The sequence below is a fragment of the Pinus tabuliformis genome, chromosome 2_2 (genome assembly GCF_031772625.1).
Source record: "Pinus tabuliformis cultivar Carrire ecotype Pingquan chromosome 2_2, CPIR1, whole genome shotgun sequence".
NCBI lineage: Eukaryota > Viridiplantae > Streptophyta > Pinopsida > Pinales > Pinaceae > Pinus > Pinus tabuliformis.
The window spans coordinates 676105197-676112988 of record NC_142300.1 but is presented as its reverse complement, the minus strand read 5'-3'; positions in this window follow the sequence as shown (position 1 = coordinate 676112988).

The following is a 7792-nucleotide window of genomic DNA, read 5'->3' as shown; positions in this document are numbered from 1 at the left end:
ACACAGAGATCAACTAAAGGATTGGCTTGGGTTTCTTCCACCAGCTCTTCTAATGGAAACACACTGGGGGGTGGATTCTGAATCAAGTTTTCAATAAGATCATCCTCGGTTTGTGGTTTCCCCCCCATGGTAGCTTCCACTGCACATAGTGGTGCGGAATAGACTTCATCCTCATCTTCTTCCTCCAACCAGAGAGGTAAATCATGTTCTAACAAAGGTTGGGCAGGAGGATATAGGACTAGCTGCTTGGACATATGCCCATTCTTGATTGTCATGTTCCCAGCTCGACAACTGATGTAGGCATTTGCAGTAGCCAACCAGGGTCTTCCCAAGATGAGAGGATACCCAGTGAACTTTTCCTTTGGTTGGAGAACCAGGAAATCAGCAGGGTACTCCCAAGAATCGATGGAGTCCATTACATCTTCCACAATATCTTTAGGGGTCATGGTGGAGCGGTCTGCTAACTGTAGTACGGTTTTGGTCTTTCTCAAGGAGACCTGAAGGTTGAGCTTGAGCATAGTGTCCTTGGTCATCATGTTTGCCAGATAAATTGTTCTTGCGGACAAGACCAATCTCCCTAGTATCTACAGATATCTAGCGACAAGCAAGACAAGAAAATCTACCTTTCTCCAAATATTGTGATTTATAAATAAAAACGAAGAGGTGTTTTAGACCCTACCTTAAGTCCGACGCTAGTTTGTGGCAGCCACGCTTGGACCGTCCAAATGAGTTTCCTTTTAAGAACCTGCAAACACAAACAAAGAAGACATCAAATAACACCTGCATAGCCAATATAATAAATCATATTCATCATGGTGATCAAGGAATCCATGAAATAAACCACAAGAGACAGCTTATTGAGAAAAATAAACTTGACTGTATTAACTTTAAGAAAAGAAGAACTTTACAACCTTGGTGCCTTGATGTTGTACAAGCTCCTCCCAGGGTCCAAGCAAGAATCTCTTCTACTTTGACAAGCTTCACACTCTTCCCAATGAGATAAAAAGGTATGTAATCTCTCCTCTCAAGCTCAATTAGGAAGTCTAAATTCCAACAGCATTTACCCTAAAAAATATTCAGCTTTCAACCACCCCAGTAACCAACCCAATGCCTCATTTTATAGTGCAGAGGAAGGAAGTTACAGGTCCACCTATGAAGGGATAGAGTCCTCCTTCAAAGGGATATGCTCCTCACATCAAGGGGTTAGCTCCTTTAGTTATGGAATGCATGAACCTCAAAGGAGCGAACTTGCCACCTCAAGATTCCCTCTAGAAGCTTCTAGAAATAACACAAAGTGAGTTTTTAAGAATGTACTTGCGCCTTTTTTACTTTTACAGGGGTCTGCACCCATTACACAGAAACAGAGCGGGCAAGTCCGCAGGGGACATGACCAAGTGGTGCGGGACCACAGGTAATGCTAAGAGAAAGTGTGGAACCAGAGTTTTAGATATTTTTAAGGACTTTCTCTCATTTTTCAAGGCTTGACATAAAGAGCTGAGGTTTAAGACTTGCATAGGAGGAAAGTATGAGTGGTGATAGACTCACACTGACTGCAGAATGTCATGGTGACAATATTTTGTGTAACAGATTGCCCCCTAAAGTGCGAAGTTTGTAATAGATTACGACAATATTTGTCATCTAAGAAGAGTGAAGTACTTTATCATTTCGAGGATCATCCTGTGGAGGGCCTGGTTGGAACCTGTAAAAACATTCAATACAATATATATATGTGTGATCATATCATCGCTGAGGTAGGCATTCCCATACTCGGATCAAATCTGACTAGAAAATTAACTAAAATGCTCTGATATAGGAATGATTTCGTAATACATCATAAGTATAGACATATGTAGACACAGTATGGGTGTAGCCATCTATTTATGAATAGTCCACTGTATAATGAATAACAAAATTCCTCATAGCCTGGATGGTGGAAACTAGATCCAGGGTCTTGATTTCTACTTCCCGAAATAGTACGATTCTATCCATGTGAATGAATGTGTCGAAGTCAAACATGGTAGAAACCACTGATTACCAGTCCATGATCTAAACTATTAACAAGTGTGAGAGAAACCACCAGTAATGTCAATGGCTATCAAAGTACTCAGTACAATCCATGAAATGTGAATAGATGAGTTTATGTCGAACATGTCACGAAATCCTTTGATCGAAGGCCAATGATGCAACCTGTCGTCAAAGGCAAGAAACCTGCCATTGAGGCATGTAGATTCCAAGGTACTGACGATTTCTAGATCATCTTTCTAGATAATGAGCTGAAGTCGATAGAAAGCGATCCGTCGTAAGCAAGCCCACAACACGAAACCATAGATCAAGTTTGAAGAAAAATAGTTGCAAGGACTAACTCAGGGATGGTCAATATGGATTACATATATTTTGCAGATGAATGGTTTGTTTGAACTAACCTCTTGAACACATAATGACACTGTAGATGGTTTGGTGACAATGACAATTGACCCAAAGCTAATACCCAGAAACCAGCTGAAGACTTTCAATATGGTTTGATTAACTGTTAGGCAAAGGATTTCCCAACCCAGGTGAACAAAAAGTGTCGTGTTCAAGAGTGGTTGAATGCTTTTCTGAGACACAAAGTATAACAAACAAGTTCATTTTTCTCTCTTTTCCCCCACCATTTCTGGCAAGTACCTCTATATTTTTGACAAGCTTGAGTAGGATAACATTTGCTTGGTTATAAGCTCATCCTTCGGATGAGTCCAACTTAGTTTAAAATTTGAACCCTAAGAAGGAGTGGTTCGTTCTTGTTTGTAATTGAACAGGTCCTTTACTGTTAAATTTTAACGAGTCCAGTATAGGAGAAACTCGGCATTTTTCAATTTTAGGGAGTCAGAAGAAAAACTTAAGAAAACTCCATGGTTGTCCTTTTTAATAAATTTGTTTCTCCCAAGCCCGAAAAAGTATAAAATAATACTTGAGAGAACTGCTTGACCATTATGATCAAGGAGTACTTTTCATAATTAGTGTCTTTGATCCGAAAAAGTGAAAAAGCGATCAACGACATGTCATTTTATAACCAATATCGAATTTGAAACGACAAAAATCCGGCAATCTTTTCATGTTTATGCGGTCAGAAAAGAGTTGTAAGTGGACCGTCTTTTTAATTCCATTTTAACGAGCTTAAAAAAGAAAATCTCGGCAATCTTTTCATATTTTATGAGTCAGAAAAGAGATTAAAGAGGCCTCAAATGTTTTTGTTGAAAATGATCAATTTTGCCTGAAAAATCCGATATTCTGCACAAAATCTCAAACATTACTCATACCTGTTTAAAATAAATAAAAATGCATCAAAAAGTTACCTTTTAAAGTAAAGAATAAACAAATTAAAAATTCATTTATTCAAAAAAGCTTATAAAAAGGGCTTTTGTAAGTTCATTTTTACCATTTGACTTCAGAGTGAGAAAAGAGAGCTTTTGGGTACGAAACTTCCTGTGAAGATTGCGGAAAATCTGTCCATTGGAATCGAAAACTGTCACCTCCAGGTAATCCACATCACTTTGATCTTGCATTTCAACCGTTTGAATTTTGTTTTAAGGCTTCTATTTTGATTTTTAGGAAAAATTTAGTTTAAAAGACCACTCACGGGGGTCCGCAGGCGCAACATGCGAAACCTGCAAACCCCGACTTTTTCCTACAGAGGAAAGAGCTAGGGGCCCACACCTGCTACTTGGGCAGAGTGTAGACCTAGCACTGTCTCTAACTGGAGAGTGCGGACCCCTTGACATAGGTTTTACAACTTCAAATTTTTTCAATTTCTGCCCAAAAACTTTGAAATAAAATGTTCTAATTTGCCTTTTCTTTCAATGTAGGATATACACAATGCTCAGTTGGAGGGAACGGGAGCACGAAGATGTGGACCTTGCTGCAATTAATCATCAACCTTTAATAGATGCATTGAAGGCATGCGAGCTATTTAAATTCTGGGCCATACCTGGCATGAGGGCCCAAGTAGACTTTTTGCAGTGGCTGGTGGACAGATGGAATATACAGGACCAGTGTTTCATTATTGGTGGCCACCAGCTTGAAATGGAGCCAGAGGAAATTTACTTCTTGACTGGTTTGCCCAAGAGAGGTGAACAATTGACTCTATTCAGGACTAGGCCAGGTGGCCAGTCTGTCGATAGTCTCCAGCTAGAGTTTTGTAATGACCAAACAAAGGACAAAGGGATTGATATCAAAACCATCTCCCATCCTAAACTCAAAGTGATTGCATTTACTGTCACCAGACTCTGCGGAAGCGTAACACTGCATGTAGCCACTGGATCCCAAATGCGAATGGCAGTAGACTATTATCGAGGCACCATCTTCAATTGGTGTGAAGCTGTGTTGGCTAATATAAAAGCCCAACTGACTAGAGCAAAGAATGAACAACTAAAAAACTTTGGATATGGTTTCTTAGTTGTGAGTTTTGGTCCAGAGAGGGTCCCGATGTTGGTCCCACAACATCTTTCTGTTGGAGCTGGACTTCCCCAAGATCCCAAGCTGATGCGTTGGGTTGTAGTTATGGACCATCATCCTGAGGAGCGTTCAGAGGTTGTTCAATTTCCTCCTGAGTATTTTCATTGGTTGGAGAACCAAGTTTTCACGATTCAAGATTTTCCTTATGCTGGGATGGATTATCGTGGTGACCCAGACATGGCTCTTCCACCAGGAGAGCAATGGGATGACTTAGGTAAAATCATTCTCAACATTTTCTATTTTAATTTTTTTTTGGTTTTTAAATCATCCAAAACTAATAGTGAAAAGTTTCAAATGCAGATGTAGGTCCACGGTGACCAGCCACTCTTCGGCCCTATGAGAGGAGACACCCAGTTGCAGCAGTACTAGCCCCACGGGATGAATCTACAAAGAGCCTGGCTGAATTGGAAAATCCTCTAGAGCGTTTGACAGCAGACATTCCGAAGACTAGCATAGATGACATCCCTCTTAGGTTACAGCGCTATGTGATTGGGGTCCCAGGACATTTCAGGAGGTTCCTTTGTAGGGTGACCCGAGCAGAGGTTTCTTATCGTGATCATCACCAGTGATAGGATGATCACCTTTTGTAGACTCATATGACATTTTTGCTTTTTGTACTATCATTTTGCCGATCATAAGGTGTTTTTCAACCTATGATCGAAGACGTTGTATATTTGACACACTTCTATGCTATGCTATATCACTATTACTGGCTATCTTGTAAAACATGTTATGGAATGCTTTTAAATTTACTGTTTGATTATTGCAAATGTCTATTTAACATTCAAGAAGCAATTTCATCTGCTAATGTATTTAAATATCTTGGAATATGCTGATATTAAATGTAGTCAAATTCACGTTCCAAGAGACGAACTCTCAAAAATAATCTTAATAACACTGGATTTCTAATGGCATAAACTCTATTAAGCTGCAATACAATGAGTTCAGAATCTAACCTCACAATCAAACTCTAAATCCCAAATGAAATAGATTCAGATAATAACTCAATCATTGCACTATACTCTGCAATGTTGTTTGTTGTCTGACCGAGGCTTACCCCATGCATAGATACCAACTCATCAGAGGGTGAATAGATAACCCAAGCTACGGAAGAAATCTTCTGTGTATTACGACAAGCACCATCAACAAAACCAATGTATGTTTGAAGAGACGTCGACATCTGCAATATCAAGAGTAAAATCAAGATAAGTAGGAATAATTAAAAAAACACTCTCTAAACTAAGCACACTTTTCTAATCTAAAACACACCAGCTAGAAAGAAAACTAATCTAACTAAAATCTCCACACCGAGATTTAAGCATAGTATCTCTTCAGATAAAGACTATTTCTGGGCTTACCTAAAGAGACACCGTCAAAATCTACCAATTCATAGGCCCCTTTTGCTAGCTTTTGCTTAACAACATAAGGACCATGCCACATAGGTACGAATTTTCCAGCCCCTAGCTTATCGTTTGCTTGATCGTATAGTAAGACTAGGTCTCCTTCTAAAAAATTACGAGGTGTAACATTTCGATCATACTAAGCTTTAATTCGTTTGGCATGAGTTTCAATTGCTAGTGCAGCATCACGTCGATTCTCATCTAGCCGAGCCAAGTACAACAAACGTTTCTCCTCTTCGAAAGTGGTTGAAAGTAATTCTATGGCTATTTGCAATGATGGGATTTCACATTCAATGGGTAACACAGCTTCCAAACCGTAAGCCAGTTGGAAAGGAGTGAAACCAGTTGATGTTTTTACTGAGGCTCGATATGCCCAAAGCACTAAAAATAACATGTTATGCTAGTTCGACCTATGAATACCAATGATTCATCGGATCATAATGACTAGAACTTTGTTGATGGCTTCAACCAGACCATTAGCCTGTGGGTAATATGGAGTAGAACTATCGTGACGTAGGCCAAGTTGATCTGTTAGTTCAATCATCATGATGTTTTGAAAATAATGCCCACGATTAGTGATAATCGCTTGTGGAACACAGAATCTAGTAATTATATGATTGAAAATGAAAATCGCAGCAGTTTTGCCGTTTGCTGAAAATGTAGGCATCGCCTCGGCCCACTTGGTAAAATAATCTACCGCAAGGATGATATACGCATGCCCCCCAGCCGAGTGAGGGTTACATGTAATAAATTCGATACCCCACTTTGCAAAAGGACCGATGACAATTATAGGGTGGAGAGGACCAGGTGGAGCACGCATCTTTCGATCAAAAATTTGACAATTGTGGCATTTTCGAAACACGTAAATACAATCTTTAAACAAAGACGGCCAGAAATAGCCAGTGCGCAATATCTTTTGGGCTATGGCATACCCAGACATATGACTGCCACATGCTCCAGAGTGACAGTCATTTAGAACCTTTTCAGCTTCTTCATGAGTTAAACAACGTTGGAAAACAGAGTCCACCCCATGACGATAGAGTGTATCTCCACTGATTTTATATTGTTGGGATTGGAAATGTATTTTCCGTCACTGAGATTGTGAAATTTCAGGCCAAAAAGATTGGGTTTGGAGATAAACTATGATATCTCCATACCATGGATCAAGACTGCTAATAAGAAACAAGGATTCATTCGTAATGGGTTCTTCCGCCACGGTTTCAGTATCAACATGCAGGAAGTCACACATCAACTTCGCAAAAACTAAAGATTTCTTTGACTTGGATTTTTCAAATTCCAAGTCAAATTCCTGCAGGATAACAATCCATTTGGAATAATTGCCCCCTACCAATTGTTTAGTCAAAATATACATCATAGGGTTAGAGTCAGAAATTACGGTAGTTTTGCATAGTAAGATGTAATGACGAAATGTTTGGACAACTTAACACCTGCCAAGGCCAATTTCTCCACATGTGAATATTTTAACTCAGTCGGATTCCTAGTTTGACTAAGATAGTAAATCACATGTTCACTACCGAATTCATCTTCCTGAACTAACACCATCCCGATGGTGGAATGAGAGGCAGTGAGATACAAGAAGTAATCCTCGTTGTAGTTGGGAGGATGCAATAACGGTGCATGGGTCAACGTGTGTTTAAGTGCATCAAAAGATTTGTCAGCTATCTCATCCCAAAATAATGGAGTATTCTGCTTCAAAGACCTGGTAAAACCCTTTGTTATCTCGGCGTAGTTAGGAATGAATCGACGTAAAAAGTTTGCTTTCCCTTGCAAACTTTGGAGTTGGCGAAGAGTCGAAGGAGGAGGAAATTTGACAATAGCTTCAACCTTTGAGGGATCGACACGAATGCTGGCTTTTGAAACAACAAATCTGAGTAAACGAC